The following is an 18,368-nucleotide window of genomic DNA, read 5'->3' on the forward strand; positions in this document are numbered from 1 at the left end:
ATCGAATATTCAAATTGACGAAGTTCTTGCTGTATTTTAAGATTTTTAAAAGATAGTCTTCGGTATTTCTAATATGCATAGTGATAAATCATACCTATTTGAATGTTCTATTCATTGAAAGGTTGTCCAAACCTGTTAATAGTAATTCAGCCGTTTCAATAGACCAGGGGTTTTCAAATAGAGCTCTGCTGGAAATTTGTGCTTCGCGAAGTTATAGCAATTGCTACCACTTGAAAACCTACCTTGAAACAAACATTCTTTAATCTAATTTCACTGGACATATAGCGATTTAACTTGTTTACTCCGGTTCAGATATCGTGTAACTGTGACGAGCAATCGAAATAGAGTTGTTACCAGTTGGGTAATCTCAATGCAAATAGGATTTGTTATATTAATTAAAAAATGCAGGTGCGCTGTCAAATGTTTTTGCTATAAAAAGTGCTCTGCTATTAAAAATTCTGAAACCCCCTGCAATAGACAAACATTCAACGATTAATTAATGAGATACAAATTTCAGTTGATCCACTCCTCAATCAATGATGATCAATGTATTTCAGGGTGGGTTCTTTTATTGAATATACAAAATGACTATTTATTGGAAAGATAGCGACCGTTTACAAAATAAAAGCCACTTGCTACTTGTTTGTTGCAAACCTTCAACTGTATTCTTATTTTGTCAGAATTACTTTTGTAAGAATGATTGGTAAATTTCACTAAAATAATTTCACCGATTCACTTGAAATATTTTTTTGCAATACAGTGATATGCACAAAAAAGCCCATCTTGGATGTTCAGAAACTTTTCTCAATTTTCCAAATTTTCCGACCTTCCCTCAGGGTTCCCCGAAAATTTTCCGGTTTTTCTCTCCACTATATTGATCTACGGGAAGAGACGAATACAACAAAATGGAGAAGGCTAAAATCGGACCACCCCTTCTTTGGGTTTTCCGCTTACCAACAGATTTTGCCTTACATTTTTATTTATATAGATTACTATGTGTTTCAGGGTAATAGTGTGAATAGTGTAATAGAGTAAATATCATGGAATAGGATGAAAAAAAGGTGAATAAGGGTCAGTACTACGTGTTTTAAATAATCAAACAACATGATGTAAAACATTTTATTCAAATTCTTCGTCTTCGGTCCTGCTATATTTAATTTGTTTAATTTGCCTAACTAAACGTATATCGCCACCAGACGTGGACACTGCAAACCTGCTATCGCTGATATATATTTCTTCTTGCTTTGCACGGAAATTTGATCGTGATTTACATTTTTTTCTATAAATCACAATAGAATGTAATCAAATATATTCCGAATTGATGAAATAACAGTTTATATAATCATGTTAAAATAATAAACACTATAATTATCTCATCCGTGAAAAGAGCGTTTATATCCACTAAACTTTTGCCATTTCCATCTTAAGAGCTATATGTCGGAAAACGATGGAAAAACATTTTGTAAGCAATCCAATAATATATGAATATTTCTTGTTCTATTTTTCTACGAGTGTAATATTGTGATGGGTTTAAATTAACAAAAATCATAAATTTGTTAAAGTATCTGAACAACATACCGTGATTCTGCACACTGTTTTATCTTTGTGGTGAATTTTCGTGAACGATACACAAAAATCTAATTACACGTAATACATGTGAAATCTCGTTAAAAGATAGCCCGAAGTTTACTTTCAAATTGTTCGAATGAAAATTTTCACTTGGTGTTATATGATTTTGAACACATATTTCTTGTTGGAAACACTGGCTAAAAATAAAAGTGTCACTACGGTATACCCTCTAAAACCGAGATGGAGAATAGAGGGTGGGGAGATTCACGGGTTTTAGTTGTGTTAAGCTTTGATTGTATTGATAGCTATTTGACAGATAGGAAGTTCACATACCAAACGTACCAGTCCGTTACTCAAATGGTAGAAAACTGAATGTGTCAACGTATAACATTGAAGGAGGATATTTAAAAAAAAAATTAATAGGGTTGGGATAAAAGAAATGTCGTATTTTTTATCGAAATTTGACGCTTTATTTAACATACTTAAAATTATCCAATTTAAGTCAAATATGCGCCGTTTTGTTCGTAAACTTGTTGCCATTTAGAAGGCAACTTCATTATTCCCCCCTAATAAAACCCCCCTCCTTATTTGCAATAAACTCAGACAGCCAGTTTTCGCAAGCCTCTTTTGAGGCCAACTTAGTATCACCAAGAGCGTTTTGCATGGACCGGAAGAGATGATAATCACTTGGAGCTAGGTCCGGACTATACGGTGGATGCAATAGGACATCCCATCCGAGCTCCCGTAACTTCTGGCGGGTCATCAAATATGTGTGAGGCCGAGCGTTGTCCTGGTGGAAAACAACACCATTCCTATTGATTATTTTTTGCCGCTTCTGGTCAGTCGCCTGCTTCAAACGGTCAAGCTGCTCACAGTAGAACCGAGTTGAGGGTCTGGCCATAGTTGAGCAGCTCATAGTGGATGATTTCCTTCCAATCCCACCAAACACACAGCAAAATCTTCCTGGCCGTCAATCCGGGCTTGGCGATGGTTTGGGCCGACTCACCGCGCTTCGACCACGACTTTTTTCGCTTTAGGTTGTCGTACGTGATCCACTTTTCATCACCAGTCACCATCTTCTTCAAAAATGGGTCGAGTTCGTTCCGTTTCAGCAGTGCATCGCAGGCGTTGATTCGGTCTAAAAGATTTTTTGCGTCAACTCGTGTGGCACCCATACATCCACCTTTTTTTGGAATCCAATCATCTGCAAATGATTCCAAACGGTTTTATGGTCTATACCCAGTTCCTGGCCAATCGAGCGAGTGCTCACATGTCGGTCTACTTGGATGATTTCAACGTTTTTATCGGTTTCCACGACGATTGGCCTACCAGTACGGAGTGTATCTTCGACAGCCACTACACCAGAACGAAATCGATCAAACCAACACTGTGCTGTGCGAATCGTTACAGTATCGGGTCCATAAACTACACGAAAACGTTGCAGGCTTCGTTGCAGTTTTACCTCGCAGGTAGTAAAAACGTAAAATATGCCGAATTTCTTGCTTGGTGGACTCCATCTTTGACGCGCTATAACTTGGAACTGAAAAGGACAATCACAACACTGTCAAAACGACACTTGTAGCACAGATTGTCGTCCTTAAATAGCCGTATAGTATGACCCGATGCGATAAGTACAACACAAGATATGTTTAATATGTTTAATGTTTAAAAAAAATATTGACAATATACGACATTTCTTTTTCCCCAACCCAATATATATATTTTCACATTACATTCATCATTAAAAAAAACAAAATAGCTCACGAACTAAAATGCTTTACGTTTTCTTAGATTTTTTTTATATCAGAATTGTCTATTATTCTTGGATTTTAGAGGAGCTTCATGGGAGTTTATATTTTGTCAACAACTGTAATTACTTTTTTTCGCAAGTATTTTTGAAGAAATTTGGTACGCTAGGGGGTTTGCTGAAACGCCGTAAAATGCTATCACGGATTTTTTAAGCATGAATTTGCACTGAATAGTCTTTCAAATTTTTAACCGTGGAAAATTCGTTAATAAAAATTAGTCGGTGTTAAGTCAGAGGGGACCCAGTTGTAAAATTGAAAATTTCGAGTTTTTGATTGCATTGTTAAGCATTTCGTAAGCTACATACAACATTTATCAGATTTGGAAAACCACGCGTGCAGCAGGAATAACGTAAACTTCAACTTCGTTTTTCTCAAAATTATATAAATGTCACATGGTCCGGTCGGACTTAACACCGATCAAGTCTGCTGCAGATTTGTACTTGTTTTATTGAAGTAGTATCTTATAATATCCTTTTTGACACAATATTTGACATATTTAATACTATAAAACAGTTGTTTACATTTCATGTTAATGACATGCACTGAGTACCAAACTTCCTAGCAGTATTTCTCCTCGCATCGTAGAATACACGCATCAAGGAGTTGTTCCGACTGTTTTCAAACATTATAAGCATATACTAAATTTAAAGTCTTTTTTGTTTTAAATGTGTTTATGGTTGACAACACCAACGTAAACAGTGAGATATTGATTTAACGGTTCTCAGACGACCCTCCAATGCTCATCTCAGCTGTTAATGTCCTGTTTTCCGAAGACCACCTCCATCCACTTACCACGTGAGATAAGTAATAAAAGCAAGTGGACAGAAAAAAAAGCTACCCATCGTGACACGAGAAAATAAGAAAACGTCACAGTCAATATATCATCACCGATTGGATGGGCAACCAAGTTTGGCCGCATCCAACTGAAACGGACAGATGGAAATAGTGTGCGCGCGCGTTTGTGTGTGCGTGTATAAACAAACAAGAAACCACAGCATGCATAAATAACAGTTCTTTTCCTCCCAATTTATGCAGTAGCAAAATCTGCCGCCGAGAGCCTTGAAACAGTTGGACAGTTCAGGAAAAACTTTGACCGGAGTGGTTGGACTTGAACACATGAGAGATGACACGCGTAAACACGATAAAACGATCTGCATATACAGAAGATTGTAGCCGTTGTCTACTGCCAGATGACAGATGTCATTTACACCCAGCTTTTTAAAATATTTGGTTTTGGACAGGAGCTGGCTTGGGAATCGAGACCAATTGGAACAACTATTCCGCCCACCGTGCGCTCTTGGTGTTTTTTTTCTACGAGAGAGCATAAATTACGACATCGTTTACATAAATATTGCCACCCGATGTTCGACACCTCCCCGCACAGACCGATCGATTCCGGTTCGGGGTCTGTTTCCATTTCCCAAACACCGCCCTGTCGTTGATTTATGTGACGTTTGGTCTAAATATGACTGTTCTGGAGGTGTGAGTGTGTGTGCGTGTGTGTGATTTTTTCCGCCCTGTCAATATTCTTTCACTCTTCCCAATTCGTTAGGGCATTTCGGATTGGCAGTGTGAACTGATCAGGGCTGATCACAAATGCTGACCGGATAAAAACTTATATTGGCAGAGGTTAATGGACCGTAAACTTCGTCAATTTGTGGCGGCAGATTTTGTGGTCTATCGGAAATAATCACGTTCTCACTGTGCGTCTCCATTGGCGAGATCACTTTGGAGGAGCCACGTGGAGATTTCGAGTATTAGGAAAAATAATTGAAGGCACATTTATTCAATTATGTATGCACCATTGTGGAACGAAATCTTCCGCTATCTTTCACGCAACTCCATTTCTCCAGCTTCCCGTAGCTTATTCGGTTTATCGTCGTAAAATTGACAGTTATCTAACGCACAACAAAATAAACAAATACCATACAATCAAAACAAGACACTTTACACACAATACAGCTGAAAACAAATAGCAATTAGTCTAGCTATTTAACATGAATATATATTGTCACTTACCTGTCATCGTCGTCCACGGATACGTAAAACAATAATCAGAAAATAACATTCTGAAATTATATAATACTCACAGCCAATCGCATATTTGAGCGTACACTCCTTGTTGGTTCGTTGTTTTTGAGTTTTTAGGAGTTAAAAAGTAAATAATTAAAAGCGACTTATATTTACCATGAAATCGATCCTTTTTGTTTTCATGTAGGAAAAAAATTAAAACGATCACATTTTTACCTCGTGTTTATAGAACAAATGAAAGACCCTCGATTCAGACGTGGCAAAATGAAGTGTACAGCTCGAATTTTTCTTAAGAAGAGAAATTGTAATCAGTTCAGAAATGCAAACAAACAACAAAACTCAATCATTTTGTATTTGGTATGGCCCCAGTGTTTGGATTTCGATCAATATCGAATGACACATTGGGTTGTCATGCAAGTAACCTCTCACGAACATATAACCAAACATGAGTGGATCATTCAGATACTTGTATGAATGACAGTAATCACTTGTGTTACACTAAATGATTAAACCAAGAGAGGAACTGTACCAAACATCGCACACCATTTTCGAAGCCTGCATACAAGTTTGAACCGGATACATCGTCCCGTTCTACAAGAGCGAAAACCGCTGCACAGACAAGTGCAGAGTGAGAAGTGATGCAAGAAAAATTACGTCATCATTCGGTCACCATTTGCGGAGAGCAGCGAATGGAAAAAGATCTAAAACGAGAAAGTTTTTGTTTCTCACTTGTTTTGTTGCAAGTATTTTTTTTTATCTGTATTATAGTGACTTTCAGCTCATTTGGCTGGTTCGTCACTTTTTACCTCCATTTTTGGAAGAATGTCGGGAGTGAGAATTGAACTCGTGACCTTTAGCGTGAGAGGCATGGATGTTACCACTACGCCAGATCGCCTCCACATTTGTTGCAAGTAAATCTTTGCGATCTATATGAATATATATATTTCAAGGGATAACAGCGTTACAAATGAAAAAAGATAATCTGACTACCTATCCTTCAGCCTCTATCGAGTTAAATAATCATATAGTTTGCACTCTCTGAGACTTGATAATCAGGATCTGCTACATTAGTTGAATATGAATCATTCGCTTTGCGTTGTCCGTATGGTCCTGTTGTTTCATGAAAAATGTGATTCAGAAGCCACCAGTGTACCATTTTTCAGTTGATTTTCGTCCCTTTTTTTATCGTTCGAACCAAATACTGAAACTGGACCACTGATCTAGATTTTCTTCACACCATCTGTCTTCCGTTCGATCCCATGAGATTGATTTTCGTCTCATCTGTATAAAGAACCTTGTTCCAGAATTTGTTAGGTTTGTTCATATATACCTCAGCAAACTCCAGTTGTTTTTTCATATTTACCTTTGAAATGTAAGGCTTTTTACGGACAATGCCGGCTACCTTGGTAGCCGATTTCGGAATGCTTGTTCTAGGGTTATTTCGCAATGTTCGCACAATTACCCGTTCATCACCAGTAGACAAGATCCGTCCGCGTCCTGGGAGATTTTTCCGCTTGTTTATTATTTTCTGTACAGTAGAGTGAATTATTCCTACAGCAGCTCCTATTTCCCGAAATGAATTTCCTCGACAATGCATGTTTATGATCATTGTACACGTAATAATATAGGTTTTCTTTTCTCTTAATTGCCGTTTTGATCAAAACATTTTCAAACTTTTTCTTTGCAATGCAATGATTTTAGAGATTTTGGATAATGATTTTACTCACAAGGGTAATTTGTTTGGAGAAATCAAAAGGCGTATCCTAAATTTTGCAATGAATGAAATAGAGATTTTTTCCAACTCTAAGGAATTAAATAATTGTCAAATAATTTCTCGCGGAATTCCCTTTTGGGCAATGATAGTCAAATGTGTGGTTAATTAGTATGCATCAAAAGGAGAAGTGTACTAAAAATATGTTGTATCAAATAAACGTACAGTGACATGTGTACGCTTAATTTTGCGATTGACTGTATCTGTTTTGAAACCGATAGACAAAACTACAACAATCTAGTTCTATGCAAACAGCTACGAAACGAATTGTAATAAATAGGAACAGGTGGAACCGGATTCGCTACAATCTCAGAAAAAAATAGTATATATGACGATTTTTTGGTAGACATAACCAACGATTGGTCGATTTTTCAAAACGAACTATTCGTAAATATTACACGATAACATTGGTAAACAAATGTCAAATCGGCCAGTATAACCCAGTAAAAGCCTTCGGTTCTACGTTGCTTTAACATCTACTACATGTTATGTTAACCTAACCTTCATGTATGTATTGTTATTGATTTTTTTTTATCATTATTGAGTATACATTTTAGTCATTTATTTAACTCTCTAAACTATCTAAAATGCGATATTAGCAACATTTATGAACTGAACTGCTTCGACATCAGCCAACGCATTCCGGTGTTCGTTAATTTATGATGCTTCTGCTTTGGGATCTTGGGCCATGACCATTGCAGCGCCCGACGTCTGATCCTGCATCGATTGGGCTACAAATTAGGAAAAAATACACAATGATACCTACAAACAGCTACGATAGACGATAGACAATTCTCACCATTATTCTCTCCCAGGACCAACATGTAATTTTTTCTCAGTCGAACATATTCGTGAAATACCACGAAACTGACGAAACTCAGACGGCATTAAATGAGGCCAGCTCTACGCCCCGTTGCAAAATTGAGTTGAAGCCGCTGGGGCAATGGAAACGGAACCTTCGCCTTGTCGAATCCGGAACACATCCAATTGATCAAACCACCGATCACAGTCGTCTGCAAATCGTTTATGAAGTTGCCTTTGCCAAATTGATTTTCAAGAACTCACCTGTCCTGGGTGATTCGACCTTCTTCTGTGAGGAAAACAATATCAAAAAGTAGTGCCGCTCAACTCAATTATCATAATGCTATGTTTACATTTTCTTTGCGGTTGCCAGTAATGACAATCGTCAAAGTTAACAATACCTCGTAGTAAAATGTTCCAATCGTTGGTAGGATTTTGTATTGCATCTGTCATTCATTTTACATACAGTTGGTAATATTTACAGAAAATATGTACATTCTACTAATGTTTACATGATCAAAAATTTGGTAGCTTTTTTTAGTAACCCATTTTCTGAGTGTATAGAAAGAGCAATTCGTTCCATCGAAGCTGAGTTTGACAGCAAGTTTACAGCAAGGCGCCTCTATATATACCAGGTGAACAATCATATGAAATGCACTTTCAGCCATATTGGAATTGCTGTCGGTATTGTTTACAAACAGCATCAGAACGCTGCCGGCGGCTCTCTACAAACTGCTATAACGCTTATTCGAACGATGCCTACTATGATCGGCTTTCGTGAATTTGTGGGAAACAGAAGGGATGATTTTGTAGAATTTAATTCTCATTTCCACTACCCCGCATGTGTAAATGCAAAAATGGCGTATCCTACCAATAACAGAACAAACAACCCCCGCTCCACAAACCGTAACCCTGTTCTTATTGAAGTGATGATGTTGCATCACCTGTTATACATTGATATAAGCGCCTTGGTTTACAGAAGCAAATATAAACAAAACGCAAATAAAAAGTGGTGAATTTGAACAAGTAGTTTTACACGAGTAATGCATTTAATTTCTGTGAGTATTGAACGAAAAAATAAGGTTCTGCAGAGCTAATTATGTTCAAATGTATAAACGTTTCTATTAGAAACACATTTTTATTGCTAAACAATATGAACCTTTCTCTGTGGCGAGAAAATTAAACGCATCTTCAGGAACAAAATTGTCAATGAAAATCAAATTCTCCGAATGTGCTATGTAAAAGCGTGACGAGTTTTCTAAAAGAGGTTAAAAAATCGCGAGCGAAAATAGTGTCTTAAATGATTTTGTAGGGAATCATTATTGGCAGGAAATGCAACCTGCAATCTATTTGTGAGTCTGGTGGACATTTTAAACTTCGCTGTCGGAGGAAACCGTTTGATCATCGAGGGCAATTTTACTTACTTGTTGGAAGGAAATTCGACACGCTGATATGAAAGTTTCATACAGGGTTGGTTATCAACGGCTCAATCTTTATCCTAAGCCGATGAAGCCATTCAAGGTACCACAATTCACCCGTTCTGAATGAAATGAAATGAATGAAAAGTTACGATATTCCTGGCCAATATCTTAATTTACAATCAGGAATGATTAAGGTACACCGGGGCAAGTTGAAACGATTTTTTCGAAGTTCAACTTGAAAGTTATCTTAAAAAATCACTAAATAACTAAACTTAATTCTGTTTGCAGCATATACAAGGTATAGCAGATGACTTTCGATATAAAAAAAGGGATTCACACTGGATGTTTCGAAAAATATCAATTTTGAAAATGTCTTGTTTTCATATGCATTGTTTCAACTCGTCCGTAGAGCGAGGTAAGTAGAAACGCGGAACTATCATGAGTTTAATGTGCGGTTTTGCTTCTCGAACTATCTACAACTGATTTATAAAATACTGAATTGAAAGAATTACATATAAACATTCGGAAAAAAACACGTTTTTGGTACACGTAAGATGTGGGGGAGTAGTTTAATACACACAGAATGGACAATAACATCAAGAATACTATTTTAGACGCTTTCATGTCAGAGTAGAGCCACTCGAAACAGCCACTAATGAGGTTTATGGGATCATGCAAATATTCAAATATTACGTAACGCACTCAAAAAGGAAGGAGGGATGGCTTGTGGAAACTTGTTTCGAAATAAGTTCCACTACATCTAAACATTTTTATGCAAATGACCATTTGTTTCATATCATGTAGAGAAGAGGGAATCAACAGTAGTAAAAAATGCGTTACGTTTGAACGACCCCTAGTCAGAGCTGCAATCCATCACCGTCAATGTCACAAAAAAGCTGACCATAGTCACTCAATTCCTCTCACGGCACGTGAGATCCAAATATTCAGTCGTGATACTCACTCTTTTGTTTCTGACACCTAATTAAATTACGGTTGGTTCCAATGCCTCTCACTGCCGATCGCTCTGTTTACAACTTTACGTTACGAGAGCGGTGGTTGTGGCGTATGATGGTAGTAGAAATGTGAGTGATCAGACAGTTCCAATCATTTTTGACAATCGCGACGGTTGTTTAGATCAAGAAGGTGGAGTTAACAGGTGGCTCGTAATTTACACTATTTAGGAAAGACGTATGAGGAATGGCAAGACGAAAGGTTTGGATTTGTTTATGTTTTTACTTACGTTGGTATGGTTACATTTGATTTCGTCGAAGGTATTTGAAGCAGTATAATAAATAAACAGTTGTCGTTGAAAATAGTAACCTAGTAACCTTTATGCATACGCTTCCGCCAGCTGGCTCGGCTAATGTGATATGATTTATTCAGGGAATGCTTTGATCGTGGTGCATAATTTGTAGCTTTGTTTTTTGTGCTGGTTCATAACGGCAATCAACTGTGCCGACGAAACTGTAGCCAATGTTTAGTGTTGTTTGGATACCATCTATGTAAATAAATTCAAACTTACGGGATACGCCCGAACGGCAATTCTGACATTACGTTTTACCTTCCACTTCACTTTCCTTGGTTTAGATTTGTTTGTTGAAGTATAAGTTGTTGTTGTTGTTAGAGATGTCTAAATTTTTCGTTTATTCGATTATCGATTTATCGTGGGCCATTTTTAAATATTCGATTCATTCGAACAATTGTCTTTCAGTATTCGAGTATTTATTTCTTGCAGTTAAAATGAATAAACATTTATAATAAAAAAGATCATGGTGTCATAATTTTAAAAGTTATATTAAATATAATTTTAAAATAAACATGGTGCCGCCGAAACCATTATTTGAATGAAATGATATTTAAGTATATTGATTAATTTACCATTTCATAATTATTTGCGGATCATGAAAATGATCCGATTGAAAACCGACAAGGCGTTTTTTTTTATTTAGAGTTAAGCCTTACCAGAACTATTGAAGTTTAGTTAATAAACGTGAGATGAACACAAAAATTTCATTTTTTTTTAAACGAAAGAATTGCAATCTCAAAGAATCGCTCAAAAATCATCCACTTCCATTGAAGCTTTATTAGAAACTTCTTATACAGTGTTACAAACTGCGCCACGAACACGTCCAAATGGAATATATGTATGCTTCCTTGTTGCATCCAGTGTTCATAATTCCCGGCAAAATTCAATGTTTGCGTCTTCAGACTCATATCGCAATTTTTAACCAGATTCGGTACCAATCCACAGATTATAACATTCGATAGAACGCCTTGAAATAGCAGCTAGTATAGCCGTTCGCTCACCCCCTCCAGCTTCTGTGGACTTTGTTCGAGGACAATCTGATTGGCGGTTTCTCGATGGAATATTTGCCAGTCAATTTCCGGTACTTCTTAGTTGACCGTGAACGGTTACTGTTGTACCTTGAAAGCTTCCAGCATGAGGATAGCGTAATTCTTTTCTCCGAAGGAATGTGCTGAAGTGCAAATAGTGTTGTTACATTCAAGAAACAAACAAATGACAATATTACATTCAAAATTTTAAGAATATCCTCCTAAGATAGAGCCGGCCCCCTTATTCCCAAGCAACGACTTCTCACCGCGGGAATAACCCGCAAAGTAGAATTGGCGCATAAAAGCAATCTGCACCTAGACACATACTTTTCAATGGTTCTTCTCAGCGCATCCTGGGTATCTTTGATCAGCTAATCCACCACGGACAAGACGAGTCTCATATTCACTCTACCCGCTGGGATCAATTTGATTGATCAAATCCGACACGACCACCCTGTCATATATCCCGGTAACCGATGAATTCAACTCGATGTGGTAATTACTGCTGATGGTACTGATTTCCACCTTCCGATTCGAGGGCGTTGTGAAGTTTATTATTTCATTGCGTAGCCGTTCCACGCCCGGTTGGTAAAGTTTCCACAGCAGATACATGATGCGAGTTTTCTTACTGGCCCGGAAGGACCGTATAACATGAGATGCGGGAAGTCTCCCTGGGAGTGAAGATTAATCAGATGCGCAACTTGCGTTTTGTGGTAGTCCAGTTTGGACAGCTGGCGCGATCGGTAGCGGTCAACTCAGAGAGCCATTGTACACAAAAATATTTGATGTATAATACAAAAATACTTGGTGACTTGTTGTTTTCGTGTTGGCCTTTGTCAGAGTAAATGCATCACCTCCAGAGATGCCAGATGATTTTTTTTGAAAATCTTCGACAAAAATCTGAAATGTTGATGGAATCTGAGATGTAGATACTTTTGTAACCGCGAGAATAGCAAAGTAATGTTTGAAAAAAGGGGTTTTAAGCGCAGGAAATCAAGTCATAAAGAGCAGAAATACCATATCCCTGCAGTCTGCAACTGAAAATATAAGTTTGCAACAGGATAGACAGTACATTAAATATCAGTAAAATTGCTAACATGTCTGCAAATTTAGTATCCTTGCAATGATGAGAAACAAATTTGGTAAAAAAATCGAAGTCGAACGGGTTACAAAATGCATCATTTTGCTATTTTCAAACCCGATCGGGAGCCGGAATAGAGGGGATAGGCAAGGCGTGTTATACCACAAACTAAGTACTAATACAAATGACACGTGTATTACTACGTAGAGTCGGCGAAGTGCCGCTAAAAACGTTAAGGCCGTCTGAAAAGTTGAAAAGAAAATACATGCCTGAAAACACAATATTTTTCAAATTGTATTTAAAATGAAACTGTATATTCACATCTGGCATCCCTAGTCACACGAACACACGAACGAACACAAAGAGGCGAATGTTGTGAATATCGCCAAACCGTCACCTAGGCACCGAACACCAAATCAAGACGGGTCTATGGTACTAGGTGAGACCGTTTCGTCACTAAGTTGGTTAGGGGAGCGGTATATGAAAACAGTACGGAAGAAAGCAGAAGGGGAATTTTTTCCTTGAAGTGTGAAAGAGACAGACTGATCACGAGCGAGCTTTGGCACAAGCGTATTGTGTTTTGTTTACAAACAAAACACAGTAGACTTCCAAGATGGCTGAAGAGTGGTTTTAGCAAGTTGGCCCACCTTAGGAATACTTCTACGCGCCTTGCACCAAATCATCAGCTAGGCTTTTGAGTGTCGCACTATTCTGACGTTTCAGCGACAGGACACTCACCGAGAAGCTCGGATTTCTACTGTCAAGTAGAAGTTCACCATGCGTTAGTGTTGTGATAATACTCTTCTCACACTATTGGACTGACTTTGGGATGGTCACCAAAGATAATCGTAGTACAAAATTTGTTGATTATCTTTGTGTGAGTACCATCACTTGATTCTCACGACAAATCGCAGCTCTGCCCCTAGTTGCAAAATTAACAAATTTGACTTTTATCATATCTGTGTATTCATGAATTGTGTAGAATGTACTGAAGAACGAAATAAGAATCATTCTTATTTTTTGATGAATCATTATTTTATACAGCAATCACTGACAAATAACGTCCGGCACCTGCAGCAATGTTTAAAAAATAGTCGATTGTCACTGGATTCAACTTATCCCAGGGTTGGAAAACCTATGGGGTGAGTTTAAATGCTCGGAGCAATACGGAAAAAGATTTTTCAGTTTAGTTTTCAAAACCACTACACTTGATTATCCCTATTTGATTACCTGATGTGCAATTTTGACAATATTTTTGAAAAAAACAGTGTTTTCGGGCTGATTGAGTCAGCGCGCAAAAAAATTTGTTCTGATTCCACGGAACAAGGAAAAGTAAACAAAGGCGCGGATTGTGTTAAAGCATTCCAATATTCTGGTAATAATTCTGGTTCCATAAGGTTGGTTGAAAGATAAGGTTTACTATATATATTTTTATCACATCAATCCACCATCATGTGTAAAGATTATGATTTCCGTTTTAACTTACCCCGAATTTCAATTTGCCCCGGTGTACCTTATATAAATCGAGCGACAGTTAGTTTCAGTGTTATGCTCATATCTTTAAGTATCTCTAACATAATGAAACTCCTAATAATAAGGGCATTCGTGTAATGTTTCAGGTCCATTTTCCATACGTTTTGAAGAAAATATTTCGGAATTTTTTTTTCCAGTAATCATTATATTAGGCTGTCAAAAAAGTCCTGCGGTATTTCCGCGAGGTGTCGTTGTAAGCGCGTAGTTCTAGTTGTATTCATTGTATCGAGTCATACTATAGCTTGTTGGAAAGGTATTTTTGCGCGTTGGAAAGGTATTTTAGTCCTTGACAGTGTTTTGTTTGGTTAAGTCGTTCGTGAGTTATAGTGTCGCAAATATGGAGCAAAATAAAGAGAAAATCCGACATATTTTACAGTACTACTATGACAAAGGCAAAAATGCATCTCAAGCTGCCAATAAAATTTGTGCAGTTTATGGACCCGATACAGTTTCCATTTCCACCGCACAACGATGGTTTCAACGTTTTCGTTCTGGTGTAGAGGTCGTCGAAGATGCGCCACGCTCCGGAAGGCCTGTCGTCGAAAATTGCGACAAAATCGCTGAATTAGCTGAGAAAGGCCGGCATAGTAGCAGCCGTAGCATCGGCCAAGAGCTGGGGATAAGTCATCAAACCGTTATTAACCATTCTTCCAGCTTCTTCAAGCTTGGATTCACAAAGAAGCTCGATGTATGGGTGCCACACACGTTGACGCAAAAAAACATCTTTGACCGTATCAACGCATGTGAATCGCTGCTGAATCGCAACAAAATCGACCCGTTTCTGAAGCGGATGGTGACTGGCTATGAAAAGTGGGTCACTTACGACAACGTGAAGCGCAAACGGTCGTGGTCGAAGCCCGCTGAAGCGGCTCAGACGGTGGCCAAGCCCTCATTAACGGCCAGGAAGGTTCTGCTGTGTGTTTGGTGGGATTGTCAAGGAATGATCTATTATGAGCTGCTTCCCTATGGCCAAACGCTCAATTCGGACCTGTACTGCCAACAACTGGACCGCTTGAAGGTAGCACTCATGAAGAAGAGGCCATCTTTGATAAACAGAGGCCGCATTGTCTTCCATCAGGACAACGCCAGGCCACACACTTCTTTGGTGACGCACCAGAAGCTCCGGGAGCTCGGATGGGAGGTTCTTTTGCATCCGCCGTATAGTCCGGACCTTGCACCAAGTGACTACTACCTATTTTTGTCCATGGCGAACGAGCTAGGTAGTCAGAAGTTAGCCACAAAAGAGGCTTGTGAAAATTGGCTATCCGAGTTTTTGCCAATAAGGAAGCGAGCTTCTATAACAGGGGTATTATGAAGTTGGCATCACGTTGGGAACAAGTCATCGAACAAAACGGCGTATATTTGACTTAAAACAGATGATTGTAACTAATTTTATGAACAAATGAAAATTCAAAAAAAATACCGCAGGACTTTTTTGACAGCCTAATATAAGGGTCAGGACTGTGTGATAAAAGCATGTAAATAACATCTAAATATAATTTCCATTCAAACTTCAAAAATGTGTGACTGCCTTCAGGGATACTTATCTGAAAGAAAGTTCATTTACTCGATTCTTTATTGTGTACCAACGAAATAAAAAAAAAAAATCCTGCAGTGAAAACTGTTTCACTAAGTACCATTATACTATCACTTATTCGTTTTTCATAAACTGCAATAGAATTCAACAAAAAATGGCACTCAAAACCGCAGTTGAAAAGCACTCGGTTTATTTACATCTGTATCATACAGCCATGAAATCCGGTAGATGGCGACACGATACCTTCTATGTCCCGAATTGTTCACAACTGATATTCTGGAATCAATCCAAACAAATAGGACTACACACATAAATGCCGTATAAATAGGGCAAAGCATGTTCAGTACACTGCTCCTTAGAGGCGAATGAACTGAAAAGTTTGAAGCTTCTTTAAAACGAAGAATGGAATCTCTACTGAAATCTTTGAAACTCTGCTCAGAAACCTATCTGGGCGGAGTCGGGTGCTTCGGATTGCTATCTAAAGAGTCGAAGTTCTCGCATTTGAGCAGATTTTGTAAGGATCTCAACGAATGATAATCTGGTGAATCGAAGTCAATGATCAGCGCCTCTATTCGGTCGATTTGGAACCAACAATGCTCGTTGAAAAGCAAATCTTGCACCTCTTGTTGAAAAACCCTACCTACCCTACCTACCTACTAAGCATGTGCAAAGTTATTCGTTTTTTGGACCGTATCGTGACGCCACTCGCTATTTCGGTGAATCATTGTTTCGCAAACCTCGCATACGCTTGCGGTTGCTCACAACGCGCTGATGTGTCCAAAGCGGACACTGTAATGGGTTTTATAATTAAAATTATAATGAAAATAATGTTTATGTTTAAAATAGCACATACACACACACACACGGGTCCCGTTTGAAAAGTGCAGGCCGCCCCGCATGGGATGTTGTCTGTCACTTTCGAACAGTGTAACTTGTTTTTCAGATGCAGCAGTGGTGGTGAGGCTGCGAGACGCGTTCGAGAAAAACAACAGACAGTGTGCTATCAACATCATTATAATCTACTCTCTTGCGATAGAGACACGGTCAGTTTTCATTCCCTAACTAGCCGGCCTGCGCAGGAATCTTTTCGATGAATCTAACATCTCCGAGCCACCGCCATTGTGTGTCTCGGCGTGGTTTAATTGCTTGACGATGTGCAGATTAATTTCCCTCTGACTTTGACACATCACTCACACAAACACATACATTCAGAACAACGCACGCATGGGTAAGACGCGGTAGCGCATCGAGCCAAGATGTCAACCGCATCGCAGCTTCATCAACATCATCATGATCTCGCGCCGCCAGAAGCTATCCTTCGCGTCTCGAGCTACATTCCACATCGCAAGCGGTTCTCGCAGGGGTGTGCAGCGGGACGATTGCCGCCGTATGTAATGCGGAAGAATGTTTCGCTTCTGGGCGTCGCGACTTAGCCATCGTTTACTCCCAGCTCGTGTGACTGATTGGTTGTCATTAAATGGAGCGCAATTATGCGGCGTTTCTTTTGGGTTTATCTTCTGGCAGTATCCTCGAAGCGATGTATTTTTTTCCCATCCTCATCCGCGGAGAGTGATATTTTTGACAGAACGCTGACACCGGTTGAGCTGGAATCACAACAGCTACTCATCGAACGGCAAATTGCTCAATTAACCTAATTCGGCGTTTCGCCGCCAGCCCCACGCAATCCATCGAATCGATCCGTCGAAAGTACTACCAGATAGAACATAAACTCTTGAGGCAAATAAAAGCAAAAGTGAGTTCTTAAGTGATACCATTAAAATCCTCGGGTACATAAACAAGGTGATCGGAAAAAAAAGATAATAATAAAACACAAAAATGCTCGTTGCTTTAATCTCTAGAGATAAAAACAGAAAATTGTCTTTGTGAAGCAACGACAACAAAAATCAAAAGCAAAAGTACAAAGGACATCAGAGGTGGAATGGCGAACCAATCAAACGGTCATATAACGCCGAATCGGGATCTGAGCTAGCGAGAGGGGAACAAATGTTTGCCATTCTTTTCTCCTGCCCACGATCGCATCATCCGGGGACCAATGGAATCCACTACACGATGGCATCTGCTGCTTCTGCTGCGAAGGAGGCTAAATTAGAGAAATATTTCCAATATACGATTGCTTTCCGTTGCTCGACGCTGTTTCGCTTCGTTGGTTTACAGCTATTCTTTTATTTGCTGTTTATGCTCCTGTTATTTGCTGTTGTTTTTTTTCTGATGTGTATCCCACGCAGCGATGATGGCTCGCTGCTTCCGTAGAGGAATTTTAGATTAAATTATTCGATTGGGTGGTTTCGCTTCGGTTGGCGCGAGAGCTCCCCGGGGTAGCGGAGTGGGGTGAAATTGGCAAAATTGATGAACCAATAAGGGAGATTGTTTCAAAAATTTCAGGGTAATAGAACTGTTACTGAATAACATGAGACTTTTGACGTAGAACTACGTCTTTCATTAAGGGTACCAAATCAGAAAA

The 18,368-nt window shown here is 38.7% G+C and overlaps 1 protein-coding gene, 1 long non-coding RNA gene and 1 pseudogene across 6 annotated transcripts in view; 1 reads left to right on the forward strand and 2 right to left on the reverse strand.

Annotated features, from left to right (window-relative positions):
- Positions 1-18,368, forward strand: part of LOC129762268 (serine-rich adhesin for platelets) — a 481,936-nt gene that overhangs the window by 42,593 nt on the left and 420,975 nt on the right. The window lies entirely within an intron of this gene.
- Positions 7,482-8,460, reverse strand: LOC129762273 (uncharacterized). The gene is made up of 3 exons (XR_008740592.1): positions 8,245-8,460; positions 7,979-8,192; positions 7,482-7,910 (listed from the first exon to the last, which is right to left on the reverse strand). It is a non-coding gene; the product is annotated as an uncharacterized LOC129762273 (long non-coding RNA).
- LOC129762270 (replication factor C subunit 3-like) lies at positions 11,455-12,502 on the reverse strand (annotated as a pseudogene).

This window comes from Toxorhynchites rutilus, chromosome 1, assembly GCF_029784135.1.
Source record: "Toxorhynchites rutilus septentrionalis strain SRP chromosome 1, ASM2978413v1, whole genome shotgun sequence".
Lineage (NCBI taxonomy): Eukaryota > Metazoa > Arthropoda > Insecta > Diptera > Culicidae > Toxorhynchites > Toxorhynchites rutilus.